This window comes from Carassius carassius, chromosome 43 (genome assembly GCF_963082965.1).
Source record: "Carassius carassius chromosome 43, fCarCar2.1, whole genome shotgun sequence".
In the NCBI taxonomy this organism is placed as follows: domain Eukaryota; kingdom Metazoa; phylum Chordata; class Actinopteri; order Cypriniformes; family Cyprinidae; genus Carassius; species Carassius carassius.
The window spans coordinates 15032259-15054300 of NC_081797.1; the positions used below are offsets into that span (position 1 = coordinate 15032259).

The following is a 22042-nucleotide window of genomic DNA, read 5'->3' on the forward strand; positions in this document are numbered from 1 at the left end:
AAAATGTGATGATAATACATGTATATGAGATTGTAATATTTTTTAACATTTAAAAAATATCCTTTTTTTATATCAGTACATCAAACAATGGTATTTTAGAAACAATCTGCTTTGTAGAATTATTTTATTACTATTTTAAAAATGATTGAATTTATTTATATTATAAAAATAATCAAATAAAATGCAAACAAAAATGTTATTATATATAAATATGTTGTGAATGGTCATTCTGATGCCTCAAAATTATTCACAATAATAATTCTTAAATATTGCTATTGTGAACTAACCAGCATGCAATTTTTTCAATGAATAAAACAAAAGCTGTTCATTAAATACTAAGGAGTTATTTTAAATTGCAATAGTATTTTACAATATTCAATGTTCCTGTAGCTCAAGTGGTATAGCATTGCATTAGCAAGTGCAAGGTTGGGGTTTCGAATCCCAGTGAACACATGTTAGGAGAAAATTGTTAGCTTGAATGCAATGTAAGTCACTTTGGATAAGAGGATCTGCTAAATGCATATATTTATGTATTTACAATATTGCTGTTTTTACTGTATTTTTGATCAAATAAACAGAATTATTTTTCTTCCTGGGAAAAAATATTGATGACTCATCCTGCACTAAACAGATTTCTATCCAATCAAAAGCTCTCCTTAATGAGAATGTCCCAGTGATGTGATCTCCCAATGATGTTGTGTTCATTTTTAAAGATTGATATACCCTGCCCAACCTTCCTGTTTCAACGGGAAATACCTCAACACAATGAAACAAGCGACTTCACCTGGAATTTAAAAATAAATAATTGCTAGTACGACACACACACACTTGCTTGCGGTTGTCAATCGAATCCGATGATGACGTCCACTTCTGTCTTTTAACGGTGAGTTTTCTGATGGCTGAATAGTCCGATCCTGGATCCACAGGTTCTATTGCAGGTGGGGCATATAAACATGCTATTGGTGTTACTGGTATTTATGGGTGTGTTTCTCCTGAGCCTTCTTTGTTGTCTCCTAACTGTCCTTTCCTCCTCCAGTGCGTGGGTCCCATCTAGACACTGCTGCCGCCAGGTTTTACGGTCAGCAGCCATGTTCTTCAAGTCCCCAGGTTATATTTTGCACCTCTTAAGCACTGTTTCATTTGGTCTTTAAAGTGTTTCTTCTGGCCTCCAGCAGAGCGCTGGCCTAGTTGTAGCTGGCCATATAGCACTCTGCGGGGCAGACGGTTGTAGGGCATTCTTATGACATGCCCCAGCCAGCGCAGTTGGTGCTGGGTGATTGTGGCCTCAATACTCTTGCATCCTGTTCTCCTCAGGATCTCAGTGTGAGGCACTCTGTCACACCAAGTGATACGCAGGATGCGCTGGAGACAGCAGATGTGGAAGTGTTCCAGGGACTTGATGTGGCAGCTGTAAGTAACCCATGCTTCACAGCTGTAGAGGAGGGTGGTGATGCAGACTGCTTGGTAGATGCATATTTTTGTGTCGAGATGAAGGTTCTTGTTCTGAAAAACCCACCGCCGGAGTCTCCCAAAGGCAGCAGATGCTTGTTTGATTCTGTTCTGGACCTCATTGTCAATGCTATTGTCTTCAGAGATAATACTCCCCAGGTATATGAATGATGGCACAATTGATAGTTTTTCATCTGCAACATAGAAAATGGGTGGTGCGGGTGGGATGTTGGCACTCCACTGGCAGATTACCACTGTTTTGGCGGTGTTGATGGTCAGCCCCATCCTGCTATATGCCCTCACTGCTGCATCTAAGACAGACTGGAGGTCTTGTGGAGAGTGAGATATGAGAGAGCAGTCATCTGCATACTGCAGCTCAAATATCCTCACTCTGTGCAGTTTGGTGGTTGATTGCAGTCTCCTGATATTAAAGAGGTTACCATCCAGCCTGTATGCTACTGTCACTCCACTGTTGTCTTGTATTTACTTGTGGAGAAGCTGGGTGACACAAATGAGGAAGATGTTAAAAAGCACTGGTGCCAGTACACACCCCTGCCTTACCCCTGTGCGCACAGGGAAAGGGATAGACTGTTGAACTCCTATTGTCACCCTAGCAGTCATTCCATCATGAAACTGACGGAGGATGTTGACAAACTTAGTGGGGCATTCAAACCGGAGGAGGACTTCCCACAAGAGATCTCTCTGCACAGTGTCGAAGGCTTTGGAGAGGTCGACAAAAGCCATTAACAGGTCTTTATGTTGCTCCCTGCACTTTTCCTGAAGTTGCCGGGTTGTAAAGACCATGTCGACTGTGCTCCTGTTCTTTCTAAACCCACACTGTGACTCGGGTAGCATAGACTCGGTGATGTTATTGATCAGTCTTTGTAACATCACCTTAGCCAGGACCTTGCCTGCCACAGCAAGAAGTGATATGCCCCTATGGTTGTCACAAATGGTCCTATCCCCTTTGCACTTGTTCGTAAGGTCCGCAGAGTTCTCTGGACTTCCCAACGAACTTTTTGCCAATGCTGTTTGGCGGTGCTGGATAAGGGTTTTCTTACGGTTTCCTGATGTGCTTTGTGCATATTGCTTAGTAGGTTATGGATGGACTCTGAGTTGTTGTCAAACCAGTCTTGATGGGTTTTGCTCTTATAGCCGATTGTTTGGGCTGCTGCTTCATGAAAGGCTGTAGTAATAGAGGTCCACTGCTGTTCTGTGGCATTACCATCCCTCAGGAGGAGTTCTAGTTCCCCTAGTTTCTCAGCCAGGGAGCGACGAAACTCATTCCTTGCAGTGATATCTTCCAGGAGGACACAGTCTAGTCGCCTCCTACTAGATCCTCGTTTTCGCATGGGGGGGCGCACTTTCATGAGGACCTTGGTCATGATCTTGCAATGATCTGTCCAGCATTCTGCACCTCTCATGGCCCGGGTTACGCATCACACACACACACACACACACACACACACACACACACACACACACACACACACACACACACAAACTAACTGCACAAGTCATCACAAAGATTCAACTGAAACACATGCTGGTAGGATGAGTTCTCTGGTTCTTAATGGATGATGAATTCATTTATTATCTTTGTGTGGGCTTCAAATCAAGTTCTGGATAAACAGCACGTCCTGTTTGAGTTAAGTGTACAGACAGACAGCAATGGGGATTCAGATGTGACATCTTGTTCCAGCCTGATGTCATGTCTGGTCTTAACACTTGTTCTCTACACATGACTGATGAGGTAAGAGGCTTATTCAGTACATCGAGTCTGCGCTGCATTTGCCAAACCAGATACATTATGATAATGTGCTCAGCTGTGAACTGAAAACCTATTTTGAGTTTCCTTTGGCTGAAAGGTCAAAGAAAGCCTCCTCTCACAATAAAATAGATTAAAAAAAAAAAACGAATCACAGCTCTCAGATCACTCAGAGAGAGCTGATAGCTCAGCCGTGTATGAAAAAAAAAGAAAGAGATACAAATACAATCTGTTATCATAGATATCACAAAAAAAGCATTGCTTTCATGGATACAACAAATAAAAATATATCTTAAACATAATTTCACAAATAAAAACAAAGCTGAGTGCTGTTCAGTTATCATCTCAGAAACACACACAAACACACACACACACACACACACACACACACACACACACACATACACACACACATATAAAATAAAAAAGACAATAATGGAAGTGTTGAGGTCCACAATGCTGAACAGTTCCAGTATTAGTTCCCTATACTGTGAAAAGAAATGAATAAAGAGATGAAATGGATATCAACCACAAACACGTGCCTTATTATTACAGACATATGTTCCAGAATGTTACACACTCTGGAGTTTGTAAAGCTAAAGGGATACGGTTACACCGGACACTGATCCGCAGACACGGGACGTGCAGATTCAGTGACTGAATTTCAATGCAGGGTAGAAAAGGCTATTCAGCCTCTGAATCAATCACTCACTTCCCATCTCTCCTCCTCCAGCCACAATGCTACGCTTGTGCGTGTGTATGTGTGTGTTGGTATGGATGCAAAAGCCGGACGGAAGTATGGGAAAGAGGATACGCACCGGATCTGTTGAAGCCATTATCAAGAGCATTTCAATGTGTTTGGTACAAGGTACAAGGAAATTTATTCATAACCCTTAGTGTTCATTATTTCACAGCCACTGTTAGATAATAATCAGGATTCCACCAAAGCTAATGAGAATATTTAAAGAGATAGTCCATCATTTATTCGCTACATTTCATTCATACAAAATCTTTTTCTATGGTAAGCTGAGAATGAATCAATTGAAGTTGAACTCCTAAACTTATAATGAATCATTAAATCATTCATACTTGTTTTATAAATTGAATCAACTGATTCATTGAAAAATATTGAAATAATTAGAATGACTTGTTCGATAATCCCATTAAGTCTTATTTTAGTGTACTTACAGGACTTATTGAATAAGCTTTTATTTTATATTGTTGGTGCTCATTTTTGTTTCATTTAAAATTTTAGCAATTTTATGTGCTTTTTTATTTGTTTTAATATGTCTATTCAGCTGTAATGTATTTTTATTTTTACCTATTAATGTATACTTATTAGTGAAATGTATTTCAGTAAAGCTGCCAAGACAACATTTCTAATTTTCATTCAATCTTTTTAGTTTAAATTTTTCATGTCATTTTTATATTTTATGTCAATTGCCAAAACCAATTTGTAATAGGATTAGTTCTACAACACTGAAACCACATTTGCATTTTTTTACTTTGTGAATAACAGCGTATAGATTTTGATCTGTTTCTCACACAAAGCTATGATATTACATTACATATCATATATTAAAAGATGCAGCATACAGTGTATAAGTTGTCATATGAACTACTTTTATGTATTTTTTTTGTTGCTGTAATTTTGAAGCTTGACAGCCTTAATTTTCATTCGCTCCCATTAAACTAAAAACAGGACATTCCTCAAAATTCACCTTTTGTGTTCCACAGTAGAAAGATTTGGAACAATGAATGCGATGACAGGATTTACTTTTATTTTGGATGAGTATTCTGACAGAATGACGAAGAACTGCTTTGAAATAAGTGATTAGCCTTTACTATCCGAAAAAAAACATCTGTCTGCATACTTGATTCCTTTTCAAAACTGTGGCATTTGAGCAAATGCTTTCATTAATTTTAGATGGATTTATTAATGCAAGTTTATACGACACATTAGTTTCAATGTGCACATCTGCACAAATATTCCCAAAGATCAATGATGTCGGCTACAGTGCATCTATCTCATCTCTCGCATGATGAATTAGATGACTGACTTTGGCAGGTTCAGGTCAAATCTTTTCTGATGGAAACAACGAGCAGGGTCAAGTGTCGTGAGGAAAGCACTTTTCGTCACAACCTCTGACGCTTCAACTCGAGGCACGTGGCGGCATCTCGGTATGTCTGCAGCTACCAGTCAGACCCGTCTGGGCGTGTAAGTGTTTGCTTCACCAGTTGACAGAAAGCTCAGAAAACCAGTTCTCACTGGAGCAGCAGATGCTGCAGCTAGCAGCAGGCGTCTAAACAAACTGTTTCTGGGTTCTCCATGTTTGCGTTCCTCAACCATTTTTGAGAATCTTTTAATGGAAAGATTCCACGTATGTTGAAGTTTCTTTAAGGAACCACTGATTCCAAATAAAAACCTTGGTGTTTAAGTGTGTTGGTGCAGTTCATAAAGCTGCTGCAGTTAAAGGCTAATTAGGTCATTCCTGTTATGCAGCATATTGTCATGTGCCAGTCATATATGTCTAAATATAATGGATAATATATAACCATTAAACTTGCTTATAATATCAGTCATTTGTTTTCTTATATCTCCATATCACAATTACATGAACATGGATTGAACTAGAATCTGAATCATTTTATACCATACATTTGGCAACATATTAGGAAAAATTCCAGGCTTTTCTTGGGAAAAGTGTATTAATTGGTAATCAATTAGAAAACTATTGCCTACATTGTCAATTTCCTGTTATTTTGTTTATTTTATTTTTTTATAAAATTCCTTCAGCTAACAAAAGCCAGGTCCTTTATGTCATCATCATCCAGAAAGTGACATAATGTGTTTTGAATTTAGTGTGAAGTTAATTATTAGCAAACATCAGCCGTGCAAAACATAATTAGCATTAGCATCAAGCTATTAGCATGGTGCTAGTTGGATAGTCTCAACCTAAATCACTGCATCTGTCAAAAATCAGTATGAGCTCAGTTTGTGGTTTGGCTGAATAATTTCCAATTCAGCTAGTAGTAAAATCACTAGCTAATGTCTGTAAATGGTGAAATTTTCCCACATAAAGCAATTACTGTCCACAGGACTTCACTTATTAGCTTTAGCGTTTTCCTCAAGCATGGCTCCGGTCCAATCCTGTTCTAGTAAAGACTGTGTTTGGACATGGACTCCACGGATTGGCAAGGGAACAGACAGAACCAACATGGCTTTGAAGGCAGTGGTAAGATAGAACCAGTTTCTCTCCTTGTCTCTCTCTCGTTCCTGTTCTACTTATCTGAACAAAAGCTCAGCTAATACAACATCGGTTGACCCAAATCTACAGGGGTCCATCAGGTGATATACATGAAGACAATTACAAAGATTTCCCCAAGTGAAACATAGTTTGTTATAAAGTGACATATGGAGCAAGGTGCAATTTCACAGCTGAATGTCGACACAAAGGTGTCAGGTTGTCTGGAGACGAAAAATGTCTTAAAATGCAAATGAGATTTTGCCAAAACCTGTGCAGACAATATACTCTAGCAAGTTAAACATTGTGGGGTATAAATGTATGTGTAATATTTCTAATGGAGGGCCTTATGATTTCTGCGAGACAGAACCGTGGAATTCAGTCATAAAAATGCCACAGAATTTTGGTTTATGATCATACTCTGTGTTTCTCTCTGAATGAGCGGCAGAGTTTCGTCTGCTACACATACTCGGGCATGCATGATGCTCAAAGTGTTTTCAGCGTCTGCCGCAGTGGAAGACTTCTTTAAACTCAAAAAAAAAAGCCTCCAAACCACCAGGGGGCCCCCTTGCTCTCAAAAATGTTTTAATGACTAGGGTTGTGTGATTACCATAGACATTAAAAGAAATGGACACAGCGACCCCATTGGATTCAACGGAGACAAGTGAAGTCAATTTCTTCCTGGGGGTCGAGCGTACTGTGAAAACTCAAACTGAACTTGATGACGTACATATCACGTGCGCAACCTGTCTGACAATTGTAAGTCTTCTAATCGCTGTGCCAGGAGAAATCTGAATCACCCACCGAATCTTGCAGAGAAGGCGAGCGTGAACATGAGGACATTTTGGTAAGTGTTCCGATTAATTATCTCCCTTGACTTTATGCCTCCACGTTCCCCCGATTGCCTCATAGACAGTAAAAGATTGCCTGCGAGCTTCTCCTCCTGTCCATATGGTAATTTCTCTACTGTGCGACAGAGAGTCGCTGGTTATGACGCAATGGTTAGCCTATATTTTACAAAAACTGCTTCTATGGGACCATAACGTAAGATACAAGGTAATGGAGCCTTTTATACATTTTCGTGTTTCTTTAGAAATAATTAATGGACAAATGGAGTCTTTAAAGATGTAAAGTTATTCGCTGTCAAAGTGGTGCCAAATTGAATGGGAGTCAATGGAATGCTAACAGCAGGTGGGGGTCCGCTAGCCAATGGCGGCGCCCAGGGCTGCTTCAATAAAATATGAAACCCTGCCCCCAACCCCCCCCCACCCCGGTGATTACTAGATTTACTCTCATTATTGACTTTGGCTTCCATTATGGAAATGCGATGCTGCATTCTGTGCATCATACTAAAAATGAGTTGAAAACATTTTGAGCTGCAAAAGAAGTGCTTTTTTCCAGGTGGCTTTCCATGCACATGACTAAATTATTCAATATGTATCTTTTTTCATATTGCATTTGTCCTATTGTTTGCAATATTTTTTTATTTATTGTATTATTGTATTAAGTTTTATTTTATTTAAAATCTGTCGCAAATTAAATAGCTCAAATATCGGAATATTGCAAATTTCTCTCCATATTTTTATTTTAACAGTAAAATTTCATTGTGCAGCCCTGCCTAACAAGTGTTACGTTTTAATTTGTTTACATTGTGAAAGATTAATTAAATTGTTAATGCTTTATGCATTTGTTTGATTAACACGGTTTGTATATTAATTTATATTAAATCATAAATTGAGAAAAAATGACATAACACAGGATTACTGAAATAAATAAATAAAACATTTAATAGGGTCATATTACTGTAACAATGTTAATAAATTATTAAATTGTTAAAACCCTAATTAATAATTTCATCCACCCTAACCCTAATTTAATTTAGTTTACGATTATGAAAATGTTAATGAACTGTTGTTTAATTTGGATAAATTATTTCAATTAATTAGCCATGCTTTTTGAACTCAGAAAAAAACCATAGTCGAAAAAAAAAAAAATACAAGCAACAAAAAACAAACCAATGGAGTCTGTTGGGAAAATTGATTTAAAGAGCCCTGCTATTTGTACTATTTATCTAAATAACACGTGTCCATGTTTAAGGGATGGCGATATAACAAGACAATGCTAGCTTGGTAGATTTTGTTAATGTATGTTAGCAAAAACAACAAGCTAACATACTTTAAAACGATCTTGACAGCAAAAAACTAAACGTCCATAAAAGGGAGAAAAATCATACAGTATCTGACTGTTAACACTACAAACAGACAGACAGAACCTTATTTTACCAAGTGTGACATATTCCTGGATCAACATGTTTGTGGGTGATTGGTGATCAATTTTCCATTTTGTCACTTCTCCATTGCTTGAAGAGTTGACTTTCAAAATATGTAGTTAGTTTTGGTACTCAACAGCTCGTTGTCTCCTGAGAGAGTGCTGATGGGAAACAAAGGCTCAGTGGGACACTGGGTGGAGATGACGTGTGTGTTGAGCACACTTTGCCTGCTGCGTGTCAGTTTGTGTCTGGACTGTCATTTTCTTGCACCCATCCCCCAGAGTAAACGCCACAGTACGAATGTCACCGCTGGCCACCATGTGTTAGAGCCAATACACCCGGAGTCCCTCTTGATTGAATTTTCACTGTCACTTATGCATCTCAGCATGGCTTTCTTCCAGATACAATTGACATTGTCTCACTCTTCCTTTAGAGAAGAGCCCAAACATCCGTATCCTTCACCCCTCCTTCATCCTCCTCTTTTTCGCCTTTCTGTTCTCTTACGCTATTGAGAGATGCTTTAGGTCTCATCGGATTGTTTTAATTCATGTCCTACTTCTGCCTAGTTGAAGTATGCAGAAATCCTCCAAATGTAGTAGAATGGCCTGCTTCCAGTGAATATAATATAGAAAGAATATAAAGTTCACCCAACTGCTCCTCCCTCATTAGATGGGAATGCATTTTTTTGCATTGATCTGTACTCTGGGCTGAATTTATTGAGAATAAAGCTTGTAATAACTGCATTTAGAAGGTATCCAAATGCATTTATTTTATATATGTCTTACAACTGTTCAAAAGTCTAGAATTTTTTTATTTTTATTTTTTTTTAAAGAAGATTCTTCTCACAGGCTTCATATATTCCACTGGAAATACAGTAAAAATTTTAATATTGTGCGGTTTCATTTCAGTTTTGTCTATTTCATTACTCCAGTCTTCAGTGTGACTTGATCCTTGAGAAATCATTGTAAAATAGATTTGATACTCAAGAAATGTTGAAAACAGTTGTGCTGCTTAATATTTTTGTGGAAACTGTGATACATGACAAAGGCCTCAAAAATGCAAAAAAAAAGTCATGCCAAAATCAATAGGGCTTTAGTACCATAGAGGCCTGCACTGGAGCACTGAGTGTGCATTGAGCAACCACAGTCCGTACAGTGGCCATAAGGAGGGCGCTCATGAGCATCCATTTGAAACTGAAAACGACAAATAGGACACGCCATGGTCTTGTGGACCTGATAGATATGTGAAAACGGAGCCCATTAGATAGCCATTAACTAGTAAAAGTCAAAATAAATGGTGTTCGCAACTTATTTCCTTTTCAAAAATGTATGAAAATGGCCATAGAAAACTAGGACAGAGGTAAAATAAGGTGACCTCAACTGAAAGGGAAAGAGTTATTACATTTTCATGTAGCTGTCCTTTTAAAGCTAATATAACAGTGCAAATGTTGCTACTGTTCACAAAACAGATAAGCTGGCGTCAAATAAAGATAAAAGCAAACAACAGCCTCTTACAAAGTGCCTAGTCTTACGCAGAGAAAGTTGTTGATAATGTTAGCATTGTTAATGCTACAGTAGCATTGTGTAGCCATCAAACAAGCAAAGGGAAACATTTTCTGTTGACAAAATGTAAAATGCTAAAGACAACAACATAAGTATGTATGGTTATAGTAGCAAAGTGGATGAAATGATAGATTTGTGAAAAATTTAGATTTTTACTGTGGTGACTGTCAAGCAGCTAGCACGACACACTATTAGCACAATGACTGTAAATGTATATTTCAGCTTTGATACAAACCACTACTGAGCTTTTTGGCAACAAAACTAAGAATTATTTAGTCCTGAAATCATTGGGAGTGAATGAAATACTCATTAAACATTCATGGTGATGTGATGACATATTCTAACAACATTAATATTGCAACATCCTGTAAAACACAGGGTCCACTTGTGACATTAAGTATTCAAAATATATGAATGGTAAGTTAAGATTCATTCAAGCATTTACTGAAAGCCCTATTCATATTTTTATTCCTGCAGCTGTTACTGAAAACACAATGAAATCAATGCTAATTTCTTTTCCACATCCTACCCGACTGAAACATCTTGTAGATTCCTGTAAATGCATCAGTGTTTGAGTCACTCATGAGTCGAATGAGCGTAACCTGTTTAAATGCAAAACCATCAGCAAATTAAATTTCCAGACCCACACATAATGTACATTTTCACATTTTCTGACCTTATTCTGAGAAAAACTCTGTTCATTACATTTACATATGGCAAAATAAAAAACCTTAATTCAGAGATTTGCATTTTGCAAATGAGCCTAAAATATATTTAAACCATTATTTAAAAAGCATTTGCCAAAACACAAATTATAATTGATGTTTAGATTCTGTGTAAATTTGCATACCTCTGCAAATGAATTTAAATATTTAAATATAATATTTAAAAAAACTAAAACATTTTTATTTTTATTTTATGGAATTTCAGAACTAAACCAAAATTTCATTTAATTTTAAGTCACACCGATAAAATGCTTGGAAGCTTTTTTCTTACATGGGATAAAACAATATTATAAAAATACTTCTCATCTCACAATTCAAACCTTTTTTTAAAGGTTTCTCATAAATGCTGAAATCTTAGAATCATTGTTATAAAGTATAAACATATGATTATGATATATACACTCGGAATTGTGAGGAAAAAAGTCAGTTTTTATCTCATAATTTCACTTTTTTCCTCAGATTTGCAAGTTCATATATTGCAATTCAGACTTTTTTTTTTTTTTAAGTATTTTGAGAAACAAATTCTGAAGTGTGATATTTAAAACTATTATTGGCTATTATTTATTTATTTTTAATTCTCTGGCCTTCCATAGAAAGAAGTGTGATTTCTTTAGTTCCATCAAAAAGCATCTAAACCATCCCAAATTCATAACCTCTGCCTTGTGGTCTCAGAACCATGACCCTCAGTAACACTGTCCTCATACCTCCTTCATAAGAACTTCTCACCCTGTCCATCTCCAGTATGTTCTGCCGTCCTGACCTGACCCAGCGTCTGTCGGTTTGAAGGGCATATATAACCTGTCAGGTTCTCCGTCCGATTGCCGCTGTTCCCGGTCCAGTCTCCGAGCTGTCAGTCAGATTCCTCACCACACTTTGAGTAGCTCCTCAGACTGTCAGTCACATCTGAGGTTTGACTCTCCCTCCAGCTTCTGAGAACAAGCTGATCTTTCTTAAGGACATCTCTACTAGGTTATTCAGCAAGTGACTCATTTTTGTTATGACTATAAAAGGTGACATCATGAGGTTTGGTTACAAAACACTCAAAAAATCAAGTAAGTAGTTGTTAGGTGAACTATTCCAGGCAAAATTGTATAGAAAATGTATTTCCAATCATCTATACATATATATATATATATATATATATACAACCCGAATTCCGGAAAAGTTGGGACGTTTTTTAAATTTTAATAAAATGAAAACTAAAGGAATTTCAAATCACATGAGCCAATATTTTATTCACAATAGAACATAGATAACATAGCAAATGTTTAAACTGAGAAATTTTACACTTTTATCCACTTAATTAGCTCATTTAAAATTTAATGCCTGCTACAGGTCTCATAAAAGTTGGCACGGGGGCAACAAATGGCTAAAAAAGCAAGCAGTTTTGAAAAGATTCAGCTGGGAGAACATCTAGTGATTAATTAAGTTAATTGATATCAGGTCTGTAACATGATTAGCTATAAAAGCTTTGTCTTAGAGAAGCAGAGTCTCTCAGAAGTAAAGATGGGCAGAGGCTCTCCAATCTGTGAAAGACTGCGTAAAAAAATTGTGGAAAACTTTAAAAACAATGTTCCTCAACGTCAAATTGCAAAAGCTTTGCAAATCTCATCATCTACAGTGCATAACATCATCAAAAGATTCAGAGAAACTGGAGAAATCTCTGTGCGTAAGGGACAAGGCCGGAGACCTTTATTGGATGCCCGTGGTCTTCGGGCTCTCAGACGACACTGCATCACTCATCGGCATGATTGTGTCAATGACATTACTAAATGGGCCCAGGAATACTTTCAGAAACCACTGTCGGTAAACACAATCCGCCGTGCCATCAGCAGATGCCAACTAAATCTCTATCATGCAAAAAGGAAGCCATATGTGAACATGGTCCAGAAGCGCCGTCGTGTCCTGTGGGCCAAGGCTCATTTAAAATGGACTATTTCAAAGTGGAATAGTGTTTTATGGTCAGACGAGTCCAAATTTGACATTCTTGTTGGAAATCACGGACGCCGTGTCCTCCGGGCTAAAGAGGAGGGAGACCTTCCAGCATGTTATCAGCGTTCAGTTCAAAAGCCAGCATCTCTGATGGTATGGGGGTGCATAAGTGCATACGGTATGGGCAGCTTGCATGTTTTGGAAGGCTCTGTGAATGCTGAAAGGTATATAAAGGTTTAAGAGCAACATATGCTTCCCTCCAAACAACGTCTATTTCAGGGAAGGCCTTGTTTAAACTCATAGCCTCAATGCCCAGACGTCTTCAAACTGTTTTGAAAAGAAAAGGAGATGCTACACCATGGTAAACATGCCCCGTCCCAACTATTTTGAGACCTGTAGCAGAAATCAAAATTGAAATGAGCTCATTTTGTGCATAAAATTGTAAACTTTCTCAGTTTAAACATTTGCTATGTTATCTAGGTTCTATTGTGAATAAAATATTGGCTCATGTGATTTGAAAGTCTTTTAGTTTTCATTTTATTAAAATTTAAAAAACGTCCCAACTTTTCCGGAATTCGGGTTGTATATATATATGGCACTCTTTTGATACAATGAAAGTGAATGAGGACTGGGGTTGTCAAGTTTAAGGGTTTGTAAATGAAGACAGAATTTCCATTTTTGGTGAAACAATTCCTTTCACAAGATTTCTGAGTACTCGCTGATTTCCCCCGGGATGACGTGGGATTGAAAACATTGATAGAGCCGATGCTTAGTGACCTCGCGGAGCCTCTACATTTCAGAGATCCCACAGATCCTCACACTGCTCCCTCTCAGAATGGCCTCATTCAGGACATCCCATCGACCCTTTGGCTTCAGTAGCAAATTACTACACAAACAGATCAGTCTCTGAACGGTTAAATTTTTTACCATTTGTATGTGTGGTAAAAAGTTACATGTAAAAATACATTAGTTTTTGTGTGGCTTGTGGCTATGAAGCTACACTGGCAAGCTTTTTGAGTTTCCATATGCATGGCCTGACAATCAGTGTGAATGTGACACCTAGATTAGAGCTAGAGAATGTGAACAAGACCGATCTCAGGAAATTAAAGTCATCACAGAATGACCCGTCCCGTCTAGAAAAGCTGTCTCTGACCCGCGCAACCCTTCCAGATTTTCTGCCTCCTCTCGCTGTCTTTTCAGTCCCTTCATTCCCTACTCTCTCTCTCTCTTTTTCTCTGAACCAGTGCTCCCCACAATCCCTTTCGCCCTCTGGGTGACCTCTTTCTGCCAGTGGACAGACCACTTAACATTGCTTCCCCACCTGTAGAGTGGCAGAGGGAGCGGGTCACAATTCAAAGCCTGTGCAGTGATTGAGCACTGATTGCTGTGGGCCACTTGACTCCTTTCATCTCATCTCAAGGACTAAAACTTCTAGAGAATGAGGCAGATGGAATGCTGCAGAAAAACAGAAAGCTTCTGCCTTTGATGGGATGAGCTTCCTGGCTGAGCAACACTGAAATGGTCCTGACAACATTTATGTATTCAAACAATCCAAATAGGACAATATATACCAGTTCGCCACAAGTTAAATCCAGAATACAACTATATTTAAGCTGCTTTCATGTCGATGCTCTAAATATAGCCTAAATATGCAGAGGTTGTTACACTGATAAAAACGATTTTGTGGTGTGGTAAATACTACATAAAAACAAATGTAATTTCTACATTAAATAATTTAGTTAAGGCGAGAAGTAAAAAAAAAAAGTACATTCTATATTAGTATTCAATTTAAGCTTGTAGAAATTAAAGTTTGAACTTATAAGTATATTTTACTAGGAATTGCTTGTTATGTTTAGAAGGATTCTTTAAGTAAATATCAATGATTCCGTATTTCCCATCATGCACTGGGGCATGACTAATTAAAAAAGTAATATTTTCCACTGTTTTCGAGTTATTTTGCTTGCTTTTGTTGTTAGGTTTAGTAACTTACTGTTTTGTGACATGTGGAGTTCATTTTCTACTTGAAATGATCCATTTATACTCAAACACTAGCCACTGATTGTTACCATCATTGTGTGTGGTGTACCACAAGTATCGAGGGTTCTGTGTTCATTAGGGAAAAAAAAAATATTAAGTGGACATATTATCTTTGAAGGATAATAAGCTGCTATTCATTTACTTGCATGTTTGCAAGTGAACCACATGCTTTAATAGCATTTTTAGCATTTGGTTTTTGAGAGTGACCTTGTAAAAGTACATTTTTAAAATCTGTAACTGAGGGAAATATACTGGAGCATTGCATTTAACTACACTGATAAAAAATTCTCTGCTTGATTTACTTAAAATATATGATGAATTCTTTTGCATAATTTTATTACGTAGATCCAACAAGACTAGTCTTTGTACAAACTACTTAATTTTTCTGTTTGTTGAAATAAAATTTGCACATAAAGTTAAAACTTAATTTTAGCATTGATCTAGTCATTTTTGTGTGTGTGTGATCTACACAACTTTAAGAATTTTAAATGTGTATTTTTGATTGAATTATTTACTTCTACACTGAAAAAAATAACGTAGGATTTACATAAAAAAATCTTTGTAACAATTTGCACTAACAATTTTAAGTAAATTTTAAGTATTGAACCAAGTAAAATCTACTTAACTATGTTAGGTAATTTTAGCAAAGGAATTAAGTAAATTTAACATGGACAGTTAGAGTTTGATGAGTAATATCTACTTATTTATATATGCTTCATAGAATTACATCTTAGGAAAAAACAATATGTCAGATTTTCCCTTCCTCTTGATTACATTTAGATTTGTTATTGGCAGATACTTCGCTACTTCAGGGACTTAACCTACTTAAGTGCATACAATGTGTTTATGCCAATTAATAGCTCAACCGAAATTAAATTTGTCTTAAAGTGCCAAGTTTGACAATGCAAAGGCTGGCAGAAATGATGGAACAGAATTGAAATGAAATCAAACTGCTTTAGAAGACTTAGAATCCAGCAGAAAAATATGTATGGACTAAGATTTATGGTACACTTAGGACTTGAAAACCACTGGTTATTATATACTGTATGTTAACAGTATGAAAAAGAGCAGCAGGAACAGTGTTCAAAACATCTCCAATATTGAGTTCTACCAAAAAGACCAAAGTGTCTTTTGGTTTTTAATATTTGTGCAGTGCGCAATGTAAATTTCAGCATAAAATTGTATGTGTATATGTGTATATGTGTACTGTATGTGTTATAAGTGCACTGTACAATCATAATCGTAATCATAATAGGACTTTAAATAGTTTGAGCAGTTAAAGCAGGAGGTGACACAACAATAGTTCTTAGTATAGTTATTGTTCTCGGTGTGAACATGCCTTTTGAATATGTGTCAGCATACTGGAAAAAATCTCCAATATTGATTTCTAACAAAAGCTGAAAGTATGTCAGGTTCTAGAAGTACTATTTACATATTGTGCATGTGCACCCTGATTTTTCAAGTTATAGGAGATCCAAGGTAAGTATATGGGAAAAAAGTATTTCTATTGTCATCAATCAAATTGTAACCAGGTTTTATACCTGATGCCATGACTAATTTGCTATTTACACGGCGGAATTTGGCAAGCACAAAGACAGAATGTGTCTCCAAGATGAAACGGAGCTGTTAGTGTGTGAGCAAATAGATAGCCTAATTCTGATACATGCGATGACTATCCATTATGACATGTAGGCATTTATATATATATATATATATATATATATATATATATATATATATATATATATATATATATATATATATATATATATATATATATATATATTTATACATTTATATATATTTAATTAGCCTACAAAAAATTCTTATGCATTGCAATCCTTTAATTTTTAATATTTGGCATGTTTGTGTGCTGCTGTGCGTCCCTGTGTTTAATAAGCAGCGTGTACGTGCATTGTGGACCCGCCTCTATACTAACACGCTCTTTAAATAACAAAGAAAAAACACTGTGCCAGACTTTAGACCAGGTTTGTGTTGGTCTATGGCGCAGTGTATTTTCAGCTCCTTAAAATAGCATTGCACCAGCAATGCGCCTGAACACACCTCTTTTTTAGACCAGCACGCCCATGGGTGCACAAATGGGCGCAAATGCGTTTGCTAATTAAACAACGTGGCGCTGGACGGGAAAATGCGAATGGCGCCGGACTGAAACTAGCAAACACACTTGCGCTGCACCTTGCATCGCATTGCGCCGGGTGTATGATAGGGCCCCATGTCTTTATTGGTATTGGTGGCTCCATAAAAAACCTTTAAAATCCATGGAAACTTTCCATTTAGTGTTCTTTATAATGAAAATTTGTTTTTCAGTTTATTTAAAATGTTCCTTACAGTAAGGAAAAGTGGTTCCTTTAAGAACTGTCCACTAAAAGCTTGACTGGTTCCCTTTGTCCACGTCCCACTAGTTGTGACCCACCAACCTTGAAACCTCAAACGCTGTACAAAAAAGTATCAAAGTCTGTGATCGCTTTTAACAAGTGAATTAATTTTATGTCAGATTGCGGAGACTGATCTTAGTAAAGGGCTAATAACATTGACAGAAAAAAAAAAAATAGATCGGTTGCCAAACATTGTCCTCTGGTGCCCCGTCACATACAGGACTTCAACGGCCCGGGGTTTCTGCTATGGTGCCTTGCCCTGATCATCCCATCTGTCTCTAAATCATCCTCCTTTCTCTGTTTCACAGAAATAAAAAGCTGGAGTCTTGCAGACTGGGTCAATAAGGGCATGTCAGATTATATGACAGCATCTGAAACAATCAGGTCAAGGTCATACATGTTCATGTGTGCCACCTACTTTTGGAGCCAACATTTAATAAGATAAAACAAACCAAAAGAAAGGCTGTCCACTTGAAAGAGTGCGGCTTGTTTGCTGTGAAAGCGGAATGCAGCTTTATGTTTGTGAGGTAATGTGTTGCATTTATCACATCTCAGAGGAACTTGTTTGGTCTTTTCTAAATTTCCCCTCAAGGATCAATAAAATATTTCTCCGTCTATTTATTATTTCCTCATGCTTTAAGTTTAACCTTCAGTCCTTAGTAAGATTTATGGCTATCAACTCATAATGTAGATCAATATTATATGTTTGCATGAGCCTAGTAGTTTAACAGCATCAGAAATAATTATTTCTGGATAATTCAGGTAGTTTTAAAAATGTTATATAAATATTATAATAAAAGTATTAAGTAATATATTCAAAATACACACACACACACACACACACATCGATAAATGCTCTGAGACAAAACAAACTATAAAGACTGTTCACACATTTCCAGAAAAGTTTACCTTCGAACGTGTGAAGGTTTCTTGTTACAGACAAGCTGTTAATAAGAAAAGAAAATATTTTTCAAAGGATTCAGTGTGCCTAGAGCTAAAACTGATGCTAAAACAATCGGACAAGTGCGAAACTTCCTCCAGACTGACATTCTTAAGAAACCACAAGCACACAATATAAGCAATGTTATAAAAGTTCACTCAGGAGTCAAATGTCAAAAATCAAAGATACAATATTCGATTTTACAAACATACTCTTTTCGCCTACTGCTAGTTTTAACCTCAGACGTCACGCCAACGGACCTTCGGCTGAACGTCTGACGCATATGACACACAAAAGTGGAAACGCTTCAAGAGTTTCAAAGTCGTCATCAGATTGGTTGAATTCTACAGGATTTCCGGGAGACGTGTGCGTGACACGCTCTTTAAAGTTCCGCCTGGAAGCAAAAATGCTGTGGCGCCAAACCCCCTCACGAAAGAAGAAAGCTGTCGTGTTTACAACTGTGACGACGAGCGCTTATCAGGATCAACTAAACGCTGGAGTTTCAAAAGTATGTGAAATATCTGTTGCTTCCCCTTTCCTGTTTTGTTTGTTTGAATTTATGTTGTTTTGTTAATAAAAAAAAGTTGAACACACAAAAAAAAAAAAGTTTGCGGCATAGAATCTTTTAAATACTTCAGAGAGTTTTACACACTGGTCTGATTGTGCCAACATTTCCACGCCCCAAAACGTGATGCTGAAACAAAAGAAACTGTGATTGGTTGTTTGACATGTCAGTCAAACGGCCTCATGGGCGGGACTTAGCCAATGAAAGCTGCCATGGATTCCAGACCTTCAGCTGTTAGCTGTAGCCAACTACAAACATGACAAAGCCACAATATCCCATAAATCAAATGAAGCTCAAAGGTGCAGTCAGTAGTTTTTTGCTAAACGTTTATCTGGCTCTTGTTGGACTCTATACTGACACCTTCTGGCCTGGATGCATGATTTTGTTTGTTAACTAACTGCAGCTGTTTCAGAATGAAGATGTTTAGCTTTTTAAAGCACTGGTTTAAGGCCCGTTCACACCAAGGTCAATAACTATAACGATAAAGATATAGTTATAGAAATCGATCTAAATTTAAAGAGTCCACATAAAAAAAAGAGTCCTGCTTTAAAGTGCTAAAACATTTAAAGCAGCAGGCGACAAAACACAGTCCATGCTTATAATGAACAGAAACTCACCGTGCTTTGGCTTGGACACTGTTGTAATAATCGTTGTAGTTATCTTTATATTTATTGTTCTCAGTGTGAACGAGCCTTTAAAGCGCTATACAAGAAATATTTTACTAAAGTGCTTTAAAGTTTTTCTTTTAAAGAGTTTTTCTTGGAAACAGATCTGAATAGAGCAGTAATTCTCATCCTTTTATGATTAAACAATATTTTTAACCATTCAACACTATACACAACATATATCCTATACCTCCGGAATGAAAACAAAAATGCTCTGTTTCAATTTAAGGAGTAAAATGTAAGAATTAAAATAGTGGAAGCAGAATGGTCTCTATATAAGATAAAAATTATTATATACTGTATAATCTATTTAATCTTTTTCTTGGTCAGAATATTTATTGATTTGGTAAACAGCCACTTTGTGACCTGAAACCAACTGACTAACTGTACATTATCTTTTTTGTACCTTAATTTATTTTAAATCATTATAAGTCATCTTGAAGCCCTCTAGAAGTTACAACCGCCTATATTTGAGAACCACCTCGGAGTATCCAACTCATAATATTACTGATATTTCCAAAACCTTTGTGAATTTCTTAACGTCTAAAACTTAGCTTGAGCAAAAAAAAAATGACAGAGTGCACTTTTAAGCTTCATAAAAGAAAAAAACCCTGAGTCCATCAGCCCGACTCAGGGCCTAAACGCACCACTGGTGGATAGCTACAGTAGATTGTTTACAGGCACCTTCAGCACACAGCACCTATAAAATAGGCTTTGTATTAAAAGCATCTATAGACTGAATAACCAAAGAGCCTTTCTGACACACAGAAACAAGGCATGCTGATTTCTGAGGTTTGTGCATATAAAGTAGACTGAACAGAAAATAAGTGAATCAGTGAATAAGAAAACATCCACCATCATCCTTCTCTCACATCAAATAGTACATATTTGATCTACATTTTGTAATCCATAAACGGGTTTTTCTGTTCAGTCTGTTACGCAACAGTCCAAGCCCGTAATGAAATAAAGCCCTATAATGTGTCTTCAGACAAAGAAATTCAATCTCCAATCATATCGCAATGCATTGGATGATGATGCGCTGAATAGACGCCCTTACCTCAAATCCATCAAAATAATGTCTATTTATTATCCCACACACGTTCCTTTGTTCAAACCGTCCTCGACTGGGAAAATAAATAAACAAAAACACCGTATACCCGCAAGATACGTCTTATAGCGGTCCAGGCACGTAGCCTACAGAAGACAGGTGCACCTGGATCACCACTTACTGCACACGGATGCTCCGTATGCCAGCAGGCTATTATTTAAGTCGCGTCTTACCGTTCCTCAGTCAGTCCTTAGTCTATTCCTCATTGTCCATAAAGCAGTCCGCTCGAGAATGACTTTAAAATCATATGCCCAGCCCGTTGTATTCTTTCACATCCTTATGTCATTCACTGATGCAGCAGAGCCACCGAAGACACGCCCACCTCATCTCTTACCCCTACTTGAATGACGTAAAGGAGAAACAGACTCCGCCCACAGCCCACTCTCATGCCTATTGAATGACGTAATAAATGAGCTACAGACTCCGCCCACCGTGGAAAACAGCTGTCTGTTGAGATTGCTATCAGTGTCTGTGCGGTGTCACACACTTTCTCTACATGAATAAAATACAATTTTGTTTTGAATCAAACCAAAATTCTTTTTGAACATACTGGTAATTATTCACATTTATTACATAATATAAATAGCATCGATAAGCGGTTTCCCCACAGTTTTCTTTCTTTTTTTTTTGTGCTATATTTAGCATATTCTTATTGTTCATTACCTATTTATTTATTACTCAATTCTCATTTCCTCCATAAATAAATAAATTAAATTAATTTAAATAAATAAATAAATAAATGTATTTTTTTTCCTCCATAAGGATTTATTTTAATGGGCGACTTTTATTAATTTTGTCAATCAACAAATAAGGTACTTGTCGTTGATGATTTCTTTTTACATTGCAATATAAGTGAACAGTTGTGTCTTCAGATTCTAATAAAAAATGTTCAGCAAGAGGTTCCTGTCATATAATTATTTTATTATTTTAGTTGTTGTTTATATTCTTTGTTAGCCTATTTTATTATCATATTTATTACTTTTAATATTTTATTTTCTTGTTGTTGTTGTTGATTTATTCTTTCTTTTTTATTATTAATCATTTTTATATTTTATATTATTATAATTGTTGTTGTTGTTGTTGATTTTTTATTTTGTTATTATATTTATTATTTTTATGTTTTATAATATTCTTGTTCTTGTTTGTTGTTTTAATCTTTTGTTATTTTATTATTATATTTATTACTTTTATATCTAACATTATTAGTGTTGTTGTTGTTTTTAATAAGGGGACCTATATTGTTATATTTATACATTTTATTTATTTATTATTAGACAGTCAATATATAGAAAGTCATCTGTAAGCAAGCAAGCAAGCAAACAAATAAATAAATAAATACACATACATACATTCATACATACATTCCCTACATCCCCCTTCG

The 22042-nt window shown here is 36.6% G+C and overlaps 1 protein-coding gene across 2 annotated transcripts in view; it reads right to left on the reverse strand.

The window, feature by feature from the left end:
* LOC132125068 (OTU domain-containing protein 7A-like) overlaps positions 1–20983 on the reverse strand; it is a 72248-nt gene extending 51265 nt beyond the window's left edge. The window contains exon 1 of one of the 2 annotated variants that reach the window (XM_059536279.1): positions 20835–20983. The gene's annotated coding sequence lies outside the window, so the exon portion shown is untranslated. Of the gene's footprint in view, positions 1–20610; positions 20757–20834 lie in introns of those variants that run through there. The other variant, XM_059536280.1, reaches the window with a different exon arrangement.
* Between the last annotated feature and the right edge of the window lie 1059 nt (positions 20984–22042).